The sequence below is a fragment of the Erinaceus europaeus genome, chromosome 10 (genome assembly GCF_950295315.1).
Source record: "Erinaceus europaeus chromosome 10, mEriEur2.1, whole genome shotgun sequence".
In the NCBI taxonomy this organism is placed as follows: domain Eukaryota; kingdom Metazoa; phylum Chordata; class Mammalia; order Eulipotyphla; family Erinaceidae; genus Erinaceus; species Erinaceus europaeus.
In genome coordinates, this window is record NC_080171.1 from 44,074,473 (window position 1) to 44,093,156 (window position 18,684).

Here is an 18,684-nt window from a genome sequence, read left to right on the forward strand (position 1 = left end):
TACATGAAGAAGTTACCTACTTATTGATATCACTAGGGCTTGGTGCCTACACCACGAATATACAGCTTCCTTAAAAATTTGGGAGTCAGGCGGTAGCTCAGTGGATTAAGCACAGGTGGCACGAAGCACAAAGTGAAAGGATCCCTGTTTGAGTCCCTCGCTCCCCAGCTGCAGGGGAGTCACTTCACAGGCGGTGAAGCAGGTCTGCAGGTGTCTATCTTTCTCTCCCCCTCTCTGTCTTCCCCTCCTCTCTCCATTTCTCTCTGTCCTATCCAACAATGACATCAATAACAACAACAATAATAACTACAACAACAATAAAACCACAAGGGCAACAAAAGCGAAAATAAATAAATATAAAACATTTTAAAACCCTGATTTAAAAAAATAATGGTGCATAATCACATGTCTAATTTTATGTTAATAGAAGAGAAAAATTAAAATAGATTGAATCTATAGGGATGTCAGAAAAATCATGAAGAATTTTTTGCATAGAAAAAATATATATATATCACAGGTGCTTGGTGGTGGCACACCTGATTGAGTGCACATGTTACAAAGCAAAGGACAAAGGACCTGAGTTCAAGCCTCCTGTCGCCACCTGCAGGGAGAAAGCTTTTCGAGTGGTGAAGCAGTGCTGCAAGTGTCTCTCTGTCTCTCTCCCTCTCTGTATCTCCCTTCCTTCTTGATTTCTGGCTGTCTCTGTCCAACAAATAAATAAAGATTTTTTAATAAAAAAGTGCTTTTTTTGTATTCATGTAGTGCTTTTTTATATTTATTTTATTTATTTATTCCCTTTTGTTGCCCTTGTTGTTTTATTGTTGTAGTTATTATTGTTGTTGTCGTTGTTGGATAGGGCAGAGAGAAATGGAGAGAGGAGGGGAAGACAGAGAGGAGGAGAGAAGGATAGACAACTGCAGACCTGCTTCACTGCTTGTGAAGCGACTCCCCTGCAGGTGGGGAGCCGGGGTTCGAACCGGTATCCTTATGCCGGTCCTTGTGCTTTGCGCCACCTGTGCTTAACCTGCTGCGCTACAGCCCGACTCCCAAAAAGTGCTTTTTTTTTAAAGAAGGGCCAGGTGGAGGCTCACCTGGTTGAGTGCACATGTTAGAATGCACAAGGATTGTTCAAGCCCTGGTTCCCACCTGCTGAAGGAAAGTTTCACAAATGATAAATCTGTGTTGTAGGTGTCTCTCTCCCTATGTCCCCTTCTTCTCAATTTCTGGCTGTCTCTATCCGACAAATTAATAAAGATAATTAAAATTATATATAATGGTTTTTCAGACAGCTCAATATAATGTCAATGCCCTAAGGAGTGCTGTTGATTTGGAGGACATACAGGATTTGAAAATGTGTATGTATTAAATTTTTCAAATGCTTTCTACTTTAATTAAAGGAAACAGTATATAACACTTCATCCAACACGAAGTAACATTTGATTTTTAGATGAGCAATTTTCATATGTGAAAATTATTTTCACACTAAAAACTACTTGACAAGTGAAACTGATTGTTTCTAATACCTTTTGTACTACTATGTACCCTTATGACCAGGTGCACCATTGCCTGGCCTCCAGCCTTTTAGATAACTGTTAGAAGCAAACAAAATATCACTATCACTGAATTGCAAATTTATAAGTAAACACACTTACTGTTCATCTTCTACAAATTAAAATGCCTCTTTTACAAAATATCCCCGTTCCGGAATAAAATCTTAATGAACACATGGACTACTTTTGGTCAGAATCACTGAGCTGATTAGTGGGAGCGACTTGACTGAGCTAAATCTCTGGTTCTCAATTCATTGTGCTTCACTTTGGTTAGTAGTCACTGCACTAAGTTCTCTTGTTTCAAAATTGGGAACATGTTCTGCTGTTTGCTAGATGTGCACAGATAGCACTACTACCCATTCTGTAAGCAAGCAAGAGGAGGTGTAAAAAAAAAAAATCACTGTTAAGAAATTCTAGTTAACAACCATATTCTTAAGATGAAAACTCTGGTTTACATATAATATTGGTTATTATTGTTAAGAAACTGAATTTAAAACGGTTTAGTGTTAGGAAAGGAATAATAGTTTGATTCTTATTAAGAGAGCAATTCTAGTTAATATGTGTTAGAGAGGAAGAAGGAAAGACACCTATAGTATTGCTTTTTCATTTGTGAAGCTTCCCCCCTGGAGGTCTGGACCTGGGAACTTGAATTCTGATCCTCACTCATAGTAATGTGTGTTCAACTGGATACTTTACCTCAATTAATACTTTTAACTAAATCAATTATTTCAGTGTAAAAGCACATAGGATATATATCCTCCCCTAATATCAGAAATGCACATTTTCATCTGAATTGGTAATTCTGGAATGCTAATATGTTAAATCTATTATGTTAAACAGAGCAATGTTTATATAACTGAGACAGTTGTACAGAAATCTTGAAAATATGTACTTAAATTATCATTAACAATTTCACTAGTGAATGGATTTACAGGTCAAGGAATCTAGTATTTGGAGGAAAACAAACGAACAAAAAACAACTCATAGCATTGAATTTAAGATGCTGATTTTTGAGGCTGGAGAGGGCACAATGGTCATGCAAAACAAATTTATTCCTGAGGCCCAGGGTTCCAGGGTTTAATAGTCAGCATTAACCATAAGCCAGAATCATGCAGTGCTTTGGTTAAAAACAAAAATGATAAAAAATATAATAATAATTTTAAAAAGATTCTGATTGTTTCAATGCTAAAAATAACTATTGCATTGATGGAGATGTGGTGTGGAACTATACATTGCAATTTTTACAATCTGGTAACTAAGTATTAATAAAAAATTAATTTTTTTAATTTTTGAAAAATAATTATTGCTTTATCCCTTTTTCACCCAACTTTCTGGGAAACTCAATATTTTTTCAAGGTATAGGAGAAATAATAACATTTAAATCATTTGACAACCTAAAATTTGTCAAATAATTTTATATTATATTTTTATGATTAACTGTGAATTCCTTTTAAGGAAAAAGAGTGTGGTGGCTATTTCTCCACTAAAATTATTGGAAAATAGTAATACTATATTACTAATATTAATAAATAGCAACATGTTAGACATTCTACATTTTAGCTCAAGTATCTTCAATAGATACTCAGAAATATTTCATGTACTAGAGGTTATTTTCTGCATTACAGATAAGAAATTGAAAACTAATGATCTCCAGAATAAATTCTAAGTTTTAATCACTAATACACTGTGGAGTCAAAATTTTAATCTAAGCTTAAGCAGAGGTACTCTCTATCTTATAAATAATATTAGAATAATATCAATAAGTAATCTTTACTGAATATATAGTTGAGAACCTCAATTAAGGCATATGCTACATTAATATTGACAAAATATCAATAGGTACCATTTACTGAATACATGTTAGTTGCAGGTATAAACATTTTGTATCCATTATCTCATTTAACCAACACAACTATACTCCTACTTTATATAGACTAACAAAACTGAACTGGAAAAAATGGACCTTTATTACACAAATTTTTTATAACTCAGAAGTCTGAAATTACAGAATGTGTTCTGAACTATTATACGATGTAATTTTTCCATGCTTTTGATCTTTATGTAGTATTCCTATAATTATTTTTCAATAGACATATGTTTTTACAGGATTAGAGGTCATATAATTACACATTTTAATGAGTCTAATAAGATAAGAGTGAGTTGGGTGCAGGTAATAATAATAATTAACATTTAAGGACTATTAGGTGCAAGGAAGTATATAAAGTGTTTTAAATGTATTTCATGTAATCCCCACACCAATCCTCCCAACTATTATGATGGGCCTTACTTTAATGAAAAGAAAATTGACAAGAGAAATTTACAAATGTGATTAAGGGCACAAAGCCAGTAAATTATATACTGTTTCAATGACAAGTTCTCATACTCTGTTAGATGTGACAAAAATCATGCTTCTTTTAATGGGAATAAAATGTGAAAGAAATATTTAAAAATTCCATTTTAGTTTATTTGGATATTTAAAATATTATAAAGAATAAAGCCTACACCTGCAATTGTTTAAGTGAATCTACAAAAGCAGTAAATGAAGCATAAGTGTCATAGTCTGACAACTCTAGTATTATATGATTAAATTTAGCAGTGATAGGTCGACAAGTGCCTAGTTTATCAAACGATAAATTGCAGCTATGTGTCGTTTATCAAACATGCCAATACCTAGAATTTTTGAATATACAGTATTTTATAACACATGTAAATATTATGCAATATATGAACAAATTTGTTACAGGTTGTCAGAAACACATTTTTAGAAAAATAGACTTCTATCCATTTAGAAGTGATCTTTTTTTACTTTTTAAAAAATTATCTTTATTTATTTGATAGAGACAGACATAAATTGAGAGGGAAGGGGGTGATAGAGAGGGAGGGAAAGAGAGACACCTACAGACCTGCTTTACTCGTAAAGCTTTCCCCTTTCAGGTTGAGATTGGGGGCTTGAACCTGGGTCCTTGCTCACTGTAATGTGTGTTCAGCCAAGTGCACCACCACCTGGCCCTTAGTGATTTTTTTTTACCTTAATCTCATATTTCTTTCAAGAGTGTCAAAACTATCTTCTCAGAAACACAAATCTTTTTCTAACTATAGGAAACAAATTTGAAAAATAAAACAAGACTGTTTCAGTGAAAACTTTATATTATAAACTGTCAACAAAAAAGTGCTTAAGTACTTCAACAAAGACATAAACACTGAATAGGCTCTCATGGATTAAAAAAAAAAATCTGTGGTTAGGAGTTGTGCTTTAGCTTAGTTCTCTCAATGCCTTATTTCATACCAAGGCCAATTCTGTCAAAACAGACTTAAAACCCTAGGAAAAGCTGAGGAACTGGATAGGCAGTGATGACTTATGAAACTACCAATTCACTCCATTGTAAATTTGCAATGTCTACATTAAATTATATTATATTAGTCTAATGATTATTTTGTTTGTTCATAAAATATTTATTGATAGAGGTATAAAGACAGCAACCTTTAGAACTACTTCAGATCAAAGAAAAACTCAAGAAATAAGGATAAATGGTCATTTTAAGATAAGCAAAGAAAGATGAACTGGAAATGAAGGTAATGTATATACATATTTTACGGAAACTAGACAGTTAAACAGAGAAAAATGCATGTCAAATAGGAAAATAATGCACATAAAATAGAACTGAGTATGCTATAATTAAATTTACAATATTGGTAAAAGCTCAGCAACAAGAAAACAAATAACCCCATCCAAAAATGGGGAAAGGATATGAATAGAATAATCACTACAAAAGAGATCCAAAAGGCCAACAAACATGAAACAATGCTCCAAGTCATTGACTGTCAGAGAAATGCAAATAAAGACAACAATGAGATACCACTTCACTCCTGTGAGAATGCCATATATCAGAAGAGATAGCAGCAACAAATGCAGGAGAGGTTGTGGGGACAAATGAACCTATTAAAAATGATAATTTCACCATTTTCAGCTCATCTTGGATGGAGCTTGAAGATATCATGTTAAGTGAGATAAGTCAGAAATAGAAGGATGAATATGGGATGATCTCACTCACAGAGAGATGTTGAAAAACAAAACCAGAAAAGAAAACACTAAGCAGAACTTGGACTAGAGTTGCTGTATTGCACTAAAGTCAAAGACTCGGGTGGAGGGTTGGGGGGTCCTAGGACATGGGCAGAAGAGCACCTAGTGGGGGCTTAATTGTCATGTGGAAAGCTGCGAAATGTTATGCATGTACAACTACTGTATTTTACTGTCAACTGTAAACCATTAATCCCCCATAAAGAAAAAAAATAATAATAAAAGCCTGCAAACTTCTATGAAGTTTTGTTTTTTCAAAACTATATAATTTGTTATTATCTATGTTTTGTCATGTCTACCATTTAATACAAAGATCAAATTCAAAGACATCTATTTAGATTTTTTTAAAGTGATATATTTATTTTAAAAAATATTTATTTATTTAGATAGAGAATGAGATGGAAGCAGGAGATAGAGAGTGAGAGAAAGAAACTCCTGCAACACTGTTTCAACACTCATTAGCTTTATTCCTGCAGGTGTTGAGTAAAGATCTGCAGGTGTTGAGTAAAGATACATAGGGTGTATTTCTGTTTGAGTAGTGGTACATAGTAGATACATACATACATAGTGGTACATAGTAGATACATAGTAGATACATAGGGTGTACATAGTATATACATAGTACATAGGGTGTACATAGTAGATACATAGTAGATACATAGGGTGTATTTCTGTTTGAGTAGTGGTATTCCATACTGTGCAGAAGGGACTGGGGGCTTGAACCTTGTTGGGGCTCAATCCTTGTGCACGGTAACATATATGCTTTTATAATAATATTAGTCCTAGTCCATTGCCAATTAACCCCCTGGATTGATATTGTTTTTCCAAAAGACTACTATAAAATTTTGGTTATCTAAAATATTTCAATTCAGTTACATAGAAATTAGATGTAAATGAAGGTTACATTTTTAAGTAAATTAAATTCATTTATTTAAGCCTCCACATCTATAACCAACTACTTTTTGAAAAGGGTATTTAAATCATTAAATGGCAAAAGAAAAGTCTCCAACATATGGTGCTGGGAAAGTTTGATTGAAACTTGCAAGTGGATGAAATTGAACCATCACTATCATCCTGCACCTCCAAGTAACCTCCAAGTGGTTCAAGAACATTGACATTAGACCAGAAACTATTAAATACATAGAAAAAACCCATTGGAAGGATACTTCATGATCTATGTTTCAAAAAAGCCTTCAAGGAATAAAATCAACAGCAAAAAAAAAACAAAAGTGATAATAAACCCATGGAACTACATCAAAGTGAAGAGCTTCTGCACAGCAAGGAGTACCAAACAGGAATACACCCTATCCCCACACCTATGGACATCTAATCTTTGATAAGGGGGCCCAAAGCATTAAATGGAAAAAGGTGGCTCTCTCCAATAAATGGTGCTAGGAAAACTGGGTTGTAACATGCAGAAGAATGAAATTGAACCACTTTATCTCACCAGAAACAAAAATCAATTCCAAATGGATCAAAGACCTAGATGTCAGACCAGAAACAATCAAATACTTAGAGGAAAAGATTGATAAAACACTTTCCCACCTACACCTCAAAGACATCTTTGATGAATCAAACCCAATTGCAAGGAAGACTAAAGCAGAAACAAACCAATGGGACTACATCAAATTGAAAAGCTTCTGCACATCCAAAGAAACTATTAAACAAACAGAGACCCCTCACAGAATGGGAGAAGATCTTCACATGGCATACATCAGACAAGAAACTAATCACCAAAATATATAAAGAGCTCAGCAAACTTAGCACCAAAAAAGCAAATGACCCCATCCAAAAATGGGCAGAGGATATGAACAAAACATTAACCTCAGAGAAGATCCAAAAGGCTAACAAACATATGAAAAACTGCTCTAGGTCACTGACTGTCAGAAAATGCAAATTAAGACAACACTAAGATACCACCTCACTGCTGTAAGAATGGCATACATCAAAAAGGACAGGAGCAACAAATGCTGGAGAGGTTGTGGGGACAGAGGAACCCTTTTACATTGCTGGTGGGAATGTAAATTGGTACAGCCTCTGTGGAGAGCAGTCTGGAAAACTCACAGAAGGCTAGACATGGACCTTCCATATGATCCAGTAATTCCTCTCCTGGGGTTATACCCCAAGGACTCCATAACACCCAACCAAAAAGAGGTGTGTACTCCTATGTTCATAGCAGCACAATTCATAATAGCTAAAACCTGGAAGCAACCCAGGTTCCCAACAACAGAAGAGTGGCTCAGAAATCTGTGGTATGTATACACAATGGAATACTATGCAGCTATCAAGAACAATGAACCCACCCTCTCTGACCCATCTTGGACAGAGCTAGAAGGAATTATGTTAAGTGAGCTAAGTCAGAAAGATAAAGATGAGTATGGGATGATCCCATTCATCAACAGAAGTTGACTAAGAAGATCTGAAAGGGAAACTAAAAGCAGGACCTGATCAAATTGTAAGTAGGGCACCAAAGTAAAAACCCAGTGGTGAGGGTAGACATGCAGCTTCCTGGGCCAGTGGGGGGTGGGAGTGGGCGGAGGGATGGCCCACAGTCCTTTGGTGGTGGGAATGGTGTTTATGTACACTCCTAGGAAAATGTAGACATATAAATCAGTAGTTAATTAATAAGAGAGGGGGGAAATCAATTATATGTCTCAAAGTTTCTCAAAACACAAACTGAATCTTTTTAATATATAGGCTGTGTATTTGATATGCGGACTCTCTCAAAAGCATCCAATAGCACAGCTATATACAAGATACTGGATACATTACAGCAAACCATAACAAAAGGACTTTTCAAAGTTAACCCAATTACCAAATAATGTGATGATAACATTAACTATCGATTGTCTTTTTGAACCCTAAGACAGCAGGAACCTCACATCTCCACTATAGAGCCTCTACTTCCCCCAGTACTGGAACCCTTGGATAGAGCCCACTTTCCCGTATGCATCTCCCAATCCAAACCAAATAATATTGCATCCACCGATCACAACCTAACGAACGCAACAACTGCCACCTCAACATGCTTCACCTCAGACTGTGTCCAGAGACTTCACGTGTGGAATGACAACCCTTCAGCTTCATTACTCGGGTGAGACCTTTCCTTTTATAGTACACTCTAATTTCATCTCAGGTAGTTCACTTTCTAACAAAGTCCCAAAACCTAGATATACACCAGTTTCTGTGAGAGAGAGCTTATGTGCACACGTATCCATAAACTACTGCAAAATATATACCTGAAAGCAGAAGTACACTAGAGTTTGCGGTGAGTACCTCCCTAACACTTCCTCTCCACTATTCCAAGCTTGGGATCCATGATAGCTCAACAAATTGTTTGGCTTCGTATGTTAACTCTCTTTTCAATCACCAGGTTCCAGATGCCACCAGGATCCTGGCCAGGCTTCCCTGGATTGCAGACCCCACCAATGTGTCCTGGAGCTCAGTTTCCCCAGAGACACACCTTACTAGGGAAAAGAGAGAGGCAGACTGGGAGTATGGACCAACCAGTCAATGCCCATGTTCAGCGGGGAAGCAATTACAGAAGCCAGACCTTCTACCTTCTGCAACCCTCAATGACCCTGGGTCCATGCTCCCAGAGGGATAGAGAATGGGAAAGCTATCATGGGAGGGGGTGGGTTATGGAGATTGGGTGGTGGGAATTGTGTGGAGTTGTACCCCTCCTACCTTATGTTTTTGTTCATTAATCCTTTCTTAAATAAAAAATTAAAAAAAAAAAAACAGATCTGTCCCAGACAGACCCCCATATATGCTAAATTCCCCCAAACCAACAGCTCTCAGTTCCGCCTCCTAAAATCTAGCCACACTCCCCTTTAACTTTGTACATTTGCTATCCCCTTCCAATAAAGCTGCTCTGTTAAAAAACAAAAACAAACAAACAAAAAAATCCCCTGTGGTGAGGGGTAGACATGCAGCTTCCTGGGCCAGTGGGGGTGGGAGTGGGTGGGAGGGATGGGTCACAGTCTTTTGGTGGTGGGAATGGTGTTTATGTACACTCCTAGTAAAATGTAGTCATATAAATCACTAGTTAATTAACACGACAGGGGGAAAATTAATTGTATATCTCGAAGTTTTTCAAAACACAGACTGAATCTTTTTAATATATAGGCTGTGTATTTGATATGCAGACTCTCTTAAAAACCTAGACCAAGTAGATCAGAAGCAACCAATAGCACAGCTATATACAAGATACTGGGTATTGTACAGCAAACCATAACAAAAAGACTTTTCAAAGTTAACCCAATTACCAAATAATGTGATGATAACATTAACTATCCATTGTCTTTTGGAACCCTAAGACAGCAGGAACCTCACATCTCCACTATAGAGCCTCTACTTCCCCCAGTCCTGGAACCCCTGGATAGGGCCCACTTTCCCGTATGCATCTCCCAATCCATATCAAATAATATTGCATCTGCTGATCACAACCTAACCAACACAACGACTGCCAACTCAACATGCTGCACTTCAGACTGTGTCCAGAGACTTCACGTGTGGAATGACAACCCTTCAGCTTCATTACTCGGGTGATACCTTTCCTTTCATAGTATACTCTAATTCCATCTCAGGTGGTTCACTTTCTAACAAAGTCCCAAAACCTAGATATATACCAGTTTCTGTGAGAGAGAGCATATGTTCACGCATATCCCTAAACTACTGCAAAATATATACCTGTAAGCAGAAGTAAACTAGAGTTTGCAGTGAGTACCCCCTAACACTTCCTCTCCACTATTCCAAGCTTTGGGTCCATGATTGCTCAACAATGTGTTTGGCTTCGCATGCTAACTCTCTTTTCAGTCACCAGGTTCCAGATGTCATCAGGTGCCGGCCAGTCTTCCCTGGACTAAAGACCCCACCAATGTGTCCTGGAGCTCCGCTTCCCCAGAGACCCATACTACTAGGGAAAGAGAGAGGCAGACTGGGAGTATGGACCGACCAGTCAACGCCCATGTTCAGCGGGGAAGCAATTATAGAAGCCTGACCTTCTACCTTCTGCAACCCACAATGACCCTGGGTCCATACTCCCAGAGGGATAGAGAATGGGAAAGCTATCATGAGAGGGGGTGGGTTAAGGAGATTGGGTGGTGGGAATTGTGTGGAATTGTACCCCTCCTACCCTATGGTTTTGTTAATTAATTATTTCTTAAATAAAAAAAAAAGAGAAAGAAATACACCCTATGAAGTGGGAGGAGATCATTACTCAACACACACACACACACACACACATTAGACTAAGGACTAATAACCAAAGTAAATAGAGTTCACTAAACTAAGCACCAAACAAAACAATCAACCCCATAGAAGAAGGGGCCAGTCAATGGACAGAAATTTCACTGAGGTAGAAAGCCAGTGGGTCAACAGATATATGGGAAAGTGCTCAAAGTCACTGATCATCAGAGAAATGTAATAAAAACAACACTGAGATACCAATACACCTATGAGAATGTCATTCTGTAGAAAGGACATAAATGAGCAATGTTGGAGAGGATGTAAAGAAAAAGGGCCATTTCTGCACTGCTGGGTCAGAATGCAAAATGGTCCAACCATTGTGGAAAGAAATTTGAAGACGTACTGGGACATTATTAATGGACTTACCCTCAATTTAGTAATTCCTCCCCTGGAGAATTACACAAAGGTGAAAAGAAACATCTATCAGAAGATATCTATGTATACCCATTTGCATAGCAGCTCAATTTGAAATACCTAGAACCTGGAAGCAACCCAGATGCCTAACATCATATCAGTGGCTAAAAAAAGTATGGTATATACATATGATGGAATACTACTCAGCTGTTAAAAATTATGATGTTGTCTCTTTTTCATCATCTTGGATGAAAATTGAGGACATCATGTTGAGTCAGATAAGCCAAGAAGATAAGGATAAATAACAAATGATTTCACTTATTAGTGAGACTTAATAAAGTTTGGATGGGAAAGGAGAGTACAAAGTGAAACATAGGCTGGACATGGTATATTGCACCAAAGCAAAGAACTCTGGGGAGGGAAGGAAGGGAATAGAGAGAGAGAACTTTAGTTGCCTGATACATAATGAAAGTAAGTGTATGCATATGCCAGTAAATCCACTGTAAAACATTAACTTCCTGAGTAAAAAGGTAAAAAAAAATAATTTATTTTATTATTTTTTTTTAATATTGGAGTAGTTAAGCTTTATAGTACAGTGTTAACATATTAGTTAACTTACTCATCTCAGAATTATAGGAGCTCTTCCAAACTGTGAAGGTCAGAGAAATACTCCCTTTCTCCTTCTATGATGTCAACATTACCCTGATACCAAAAGCAAACTGTCATAATCAAAAAGAAAACTACAGACCAGTATCTATCATGAACATAGATGATAAAATATTGAACAAAATTCTAGCCAGCCAGAGAGAGCATTACATGAAAAAGATTGGACATCATGATTAAGTGAGATTTATCCCAGGAATGTAAGGCTGTCTGAATGCATGTAAATCAATACATGTGGTACACTACATCAACAAAAGGAAAACCAAAAACCACACAAATATTTTAACAGATGTAGAAAAACCTTTTTGATAAGATCTAACAGCATGGAGAGAGGGATTTATCTGAGTTCTAGAGGGAAACTCATAGCCATACAATCACATATTAACCAACAAGAAAAAGCTCAAATAAATGGCCTTACTGCATACCTCAAGGACTTAGAGGAAGAGGAAAAAAGTGGGTCCCACTTTCATGCATGCTTCTCTCAATTCATAACAAATAATATTGCATCTGCCAATCGCAACTTAATCAACGCAAAGAGTGACACCCCAGCATACTTCATTTTAGACTGTGTCCAGAGACATCAGGAGTGGAATGACAACCCTTCAGCTTCATCACTCGGGTGAGACCTTTCCTTTCACAGTATTCTCTAATTCCATCCCAGGTGGTCCACTCCCCAATATAGTCCCCAAACCTAGATATAGACCAGGTCCCCTGAGATAGAGCATATGTTCACACGTGTCCATAAACCAGAAAAAAATATATACCTGAAAGCAGAAGTACACGAGGGTCTGCAGAGAGTATCCCCCCGCCCCCAACACACTGCACTATTCCAGCCTTTAGGCCCATGATTGTTCAACAATTTGTTTGGCTTTGTATGTTAACTCTCTTTTCAGCCATCAGGTCCCAGATGCCAGCATGATGCCGACCAAACTTCCCTGGACTGAGGACCCCATCAATGTGTCCTGCAGCTCCGCTTCCCCAGATCCCCACCCTACTAAGGAAAGAGAGAGGCAGACTGGGAGTATGGATTGACCTGTCAAGGCCCATGTTCAGCAGGGAAGCAATTACAGAAGCCAGATCTTCCACCTTCTGCAACCCACAATGACCCTGGGTCCATAATCCCAGAGGGATAGAGAATGGGAAAGCTATCAGGGAGAGAGGATGGGATATGGAGATCGGGTGGTGGGAATTATGTGGAGTTGTACCCCTCCTATCCTATGGTTTTGTTAATGTCTCCTTTCTTAAATAAATTTTTAAAAAGACCAACATTTAAAACCTTAGCTAGGTAAAAATTCAATTTTAATACAAAACATCAAACTATCATTAACCTATTAATTGGTGGAGAAAACAGTCAGGGGCTGTATTGAGTTAGGAGATATTCCTTATACTATTTTGAAGGGAATGAAGAGAGTTGAGATTTTTGGAGCTGCATTTAAAAATTGGGGGCTGGGTGGTGGCTGTTTGAGTGCACATGTTACAATGAACAAGGACCTGGGTTTGAACCCCCGATTCTTATCTGCAGGGGAAAAACTTTGCGAGTGGTGAAGCAGTGCTCTCTGTCTCTTTTCCTCTCTCTGTCCCCCTTCCCTCTTGATTTCTGACTGTCTCTATCCAATAAATCAATAAAGATAATAATAAAAATAAAAAAATTTAAATGAGTAATTATGCAATATTATGAATCATGAAAATGTCTATGAAAAACAAATGTTAATTTGTGTTTTGAGAAACTTTGAGACATACAACTGATTTTCCCCCTCTCATATTAATTAACACAAACTGAATCTTTTTAATATATAGGCCGTGTATTTGATACTCAGACTCTCTCAAAAGCCTAGACCAAGTAGATTAGAAGCATCCAATAGCACAGCTATATACAAGATACTGGATACTGTAGAGGAAACCATAACAAAAGGACTTTTCAAAGTTAACCCAATTACCAAATAATGTGATGATAACATTAACTATCGATTGTCTTTTTGAACCCTAAGACAGCAGGAACCTCACATCTCCACTATAGGGCCCCTACTTCTCCCAGTCCTGGAACCCTTGGATAGGGCCCACTTTCCCGTATGCATCTCCCAATCCAAACCAAATAATATTGCATCCACCGATCACAACCTAACCAACGCAACGATTGCCACCTCAACATGCTTCACCTCAGACTGCGTCCAGAGACTTCACGTGTGGAATGACAACCCTTCAGCTTCATTACTCGGGTGAGACCTTTCCTTTTATAGTACACTCTAATTTCATCTCAGGTGGTTCACCTTCTAACAAAGTCCCATAACCTAGATATACACCAGTTTCTGTGAGAGAGAGCTTATGTGCACACGTATCCATAAACTACTGCAAAATATATACCTGAAAGCAGAAGTGCACTAGAGTTTGCAGTGAGTACCTCCCTAACACTTCCTCTCCACTATTCCAAGCATGGGATCCATGACTGCTCAACAAATTGTTTGGCTTCGTATGTTAACTCTCTTTTCAATCACCAGGTTCCAGATGCCACCAGGATGCTGGCCAGGCTTCCCTGGATTGAAGACCCCACCAATATGTCCTGGAGCTCAGCTTCCCCAGAGACACACCCTACTAGGGAAAGAGAGAGGCAGACTGGGAGCATGGACCGACCAGTCAACGCCCATGTTCAGCGGGGAAGCAATTACAGAAGCCAGACCTTCTACCTTCTGCAACCCTCAATGACCCTGGGTCCATGCTTCCAGAGGGCTAGAGAATGGGAAAGCTATCATGGGAGGGGGTGGGTTAAGGAGATTGGGTGGTGGGAATTGTGTGGAGTTGTACCCCTCCTACCTTATAGTTTTGTTCGTTAATCCTTTCTTAAATAAAAAAATTTTAAAAAAAAGAAAAACAAATGTTAAATAGTAAAGAGATTTGACAATGTTCTTTCTTTACCTTTTGTGGTTTTGAAGTCTTATGCATGTGTGACCCCAGAGCTTTCAGTCTAACTGTTTCAGAGAGATAGAGATAGATAGGTAGATAGGTAGATAGGTAGGTAGGTAGATAGATAGATAGATAGATAGATAGATAGATAGATAGACAGAGATGCACCAGAGCTTTCCTCATGCTACATGATGCTCCTATGCTCCCATGTTAACTGTATGATATGACCCATGGACTAATGGTTAAGCTATACCTAATCTCAGAGGGTAAAACAGATTTGGAATACCCATAGCAATTAGGCAAGATAAAAGAATTAAAGGGGTATAGATTGGAAGAGAAGAACTTAAACTGTCCTGTCACTATTTGCAGATAATATGATAGTATACATAGAAAAACAAAGAATTCAGAGGGAAGCTCTTAGAAATTACCACAAAATTTAATGAATCAGGCTACAAAATTAATATACAAAAGTCAATGGCAGGAGCCAGGCTGTAGCGCAGTGGGCTAAGTGCACATGGCGCAAAGCGCAAGGACTGGAGTAAGGATCCCAGTTTGAGCCCCCTGTTCCCCACCTGCAGGAGGGTCACTTCAGTGAAGTAGGTCTGCAGGTGTTTGTCTTTCTCTCCCCACCCCTCTGTCTCCCCTCCTCTCTTGACTTCTCTTTGTACTATCCAACAACAACAGCATCAATAGCAACAGCAATAATAATTACAATAATGGTAAGAACAAGGGCAATCTAATGGAAAAAAATGTCCTCCAGCCTCCATGGGCAGAGGATTTGTAGTGCAGGCACCAAGCCCCAGCAATAACACTGGAGGAAAAAAAAAATTCAATGGCATTATGCAAACACTAAGTCAAATAAGAAGAGACCCAGAAATCAGTCCCATTCAAATATATATATATATATAGCAGCAAAAACAATAAGATATCTGGGAGTAAACATGACTAAAGAAGCCAAAGACTTATATACTGAAAATTACTATTCAAGAGAAGACACAAAAAAGTGGAAAGATATTCCATATTCATGGACTGGAAGAATTAACATAATAAAATGAATAATCTACCCAGAGCTATATACAAATGCAATGCAATCCCCATCAGGGTCACACCAAATTATTTTGAGAATAGGACAAAAAAATATACAAATGGTTATCTGGAACCAGAAAATACCTAGACTTACCAAAGCAATCTTGAATAAAAAAGATCAGAGGAGGCATTATGTTCCCAGATCTCAAAATATATTAGAAGGTTATTGTAATCAAAACTGCCTGATGTTACAACAAAAATGAACATGATGACATGTAGAACAGAACTGAGAGCTCAAAAATAAGCTTCCATACCTATGAACATCTAATTTTTGATAATGTGGCTCAAAAGATAAAATGGAGGAAGCAGAGTCTCTTCAATAAATAGTGCTGGGAAAATTGGGTTGAAATGTGCAGAAGAATGAAACTGAACTACATTTTTTTTTCCTCCTCCAGGGTTATTGCTGGGCTCAGTGCCTACACCATGAATCCACCGCTCCTGGAGGCCATTTTTTCCCCCTTTTGTTGCCCTTGTTGTAGCACTGAACTACATTTTACCACACACAAAAGTAAACTCCAAATGGATCCAGGGCCTATACTGTAGACCAGAAACCATTAAATACTTAGAGAAAAATATTAGCAGAACTCTTTATATATTGTCTGAGTTATAGAGGCGTCTTCAATGACTCAAGTGCAATTGAAAGGAAAACAAAAACAAAAATAAACCAATGGGATATATCAAATTGAAAAAACTGCATGGCAAGAGAAACCACCACCCAAACAGAGAGACTCCTTAGGAAAGGGAGATCTTTACATGCCATACATCAGACAAAATGCTAATAACCAAAATATATAAAAAGCTCATAAAATCCAGCAATAAAAATAAAATAAAGTAAAATAAAATAGAAATGAGTCTATCTAAAAGTGGGGAGAGTATATCGGCAGAATATTTACCAAAGAGGAGTTCCAATGATACAACTACATAAAAATGTACTCTGATTATCAGAGAACTGCAAATGAAGCCAACAATGAAACACATTTACTCATATAACAATTCCACACATCAGAAAGAACAGTAGCAATAAATACTATGGAAACTAAAGAAACCCTTCTGCACTACTGGTGGGAATGTAAATTGGTTCAATCCCTGTGAAGAGTAGTCTGGAGAACTTTTAGAAGGCTAGAAAAGGACCTATGCTATAATTTAGCTATTTCTCTCCTTGGAATATAAGCAAGCAAACACCCATCTAAGCAGCTCTCTGGGGGGGCAGGTGGTGGATCATCTGGTTAAGAACACATGTTACAATGTGCAAGGACCCAGGTTCTAGTCCCTGGTCCCTACCTCCAGGGGGGAAGCTTCACCAGTAGTGAAGCACCACTGCAGGTGTCTGTCTCTCTTCCTCTCTGTCCCCCCCTTCCCTTTCGATTTCTGGCTATCTCTAGCCAATAAATAAAGATAATAAAAAATTTAAAAAGAGATATCTCTGTAATGCTATATTCATAGCAGCACAATCTGTAATAGCCCAAACTTGGAAGCTACCTAGATGCCCAACAATAGATGAGTGACCGAGAAAGTTGTGGTATAGATACACAATGGAATACTACTTAACTATAAAGCATGTTGAATTCACCTTTTTTTTTTTTTAATCTCATCTTGGACAGAGATTGAAGGAATCATGTTAAATAAGATAAGACAGAAAGAGAAGGATGATTATGGGATGATCTCACACATGGACAGATGTTGAGAAATAAGAACAGAAAGGAGAAACACAAAGTTGCACTTGGGCTGGGTTTGGTATATTGCACCAAAGAAAAGGACTCTGGAGTGGAGATGGGAAAGGGGATTTTCAAGTCCTGGTGCATGACTATAGAGGAAGCCCTATGCTGGCAGAGAAAGTGCTGTATAAAACTGAAATTTTTTACCTACAATGTATTTACTGTAAACCATTAATCTCACCATTAAATTTTTTTTCTTGGGGCCAGGCAGTGGTACACCTGATTAAGCTCACACATTACAGTATTCAAGGAACTGGGTTCAAGTCTGGTCCCCACTTGTAGGAAGAAAGCTTTACATGGGGTGAAGCAGGGCTGCAAGTGTCTCTGTCTCTGTCCATTTCTATCTCCTCCTCTAAATTTCTCTCTGTCGCTAGCCAATAATAAATAAATAAATATTTTAAAAAGGAAGGGAAATATTTATTTAAAAACTACTAATCTATAATCATATGTTCTGCTTTCTTCAGTATACTACCAAATATAAATAGCCTAGAAGAATACTTGGTGACTAAGAAATACTCATAATTCAATGGAAAGTGAGATTTCAAAATAAACTAGACAAAAGGCTTTTTTTTTTCTTTTTAAAGTCTATAAGAAGAGTTTAGATTGTTTCTACTTGGCTGTATGATGGCAAATATAGTTGAGCATACATACTACAAGACGCAAGGACATGGGTTCAAGTCCTTGTTCCCACTTACAGGTGTCTCTCTGTCTCTCTCCCTCTCCTTTGTCAGTTTCTCTCTGTTTCTATTCCATAACTAAATAAAGATACATTTTTTTAAAAAATTGCACATTTTTGTAAACTACAATATTGTTTTAGCAGGAGGTTGTCCTTGATATTATTTAAGTAAAATCTAAAGGTCCAGACCTTTTTTTCACTGTGAAATATATGCTCACCTCCTCAGGTTGATTTTTAAAACCTATTTAAAAGAACTTACCCAATCTACTATTTTCATCTAGGCAAGTATTTCATTCCTAAAAATTACCTAGTATTTTCACATAATTTCTAAATTGGAACCTTACCACATCATCTACTGAGTCTTTGTGACATTATGTACAAAATTTATTATAATAAATAATTTCCAGAATGAAA

At 37.4% G+C, this 18,684-nt stretch overlaps 1 long non-coding RNA gene across 2 annotated transcripts in view; it reads right to left on the bottom strand.

Annotated features, from left to right (window-relative positions):
- The window catches only part of LOC132540732 (uncharacterized), an 820,348-nt gene that overhangs the window by 427,362 nt on the left and 374,302 nt on the right, over positions 1-18,684 (bottom strand). The window lies entirely within an intron of this gene.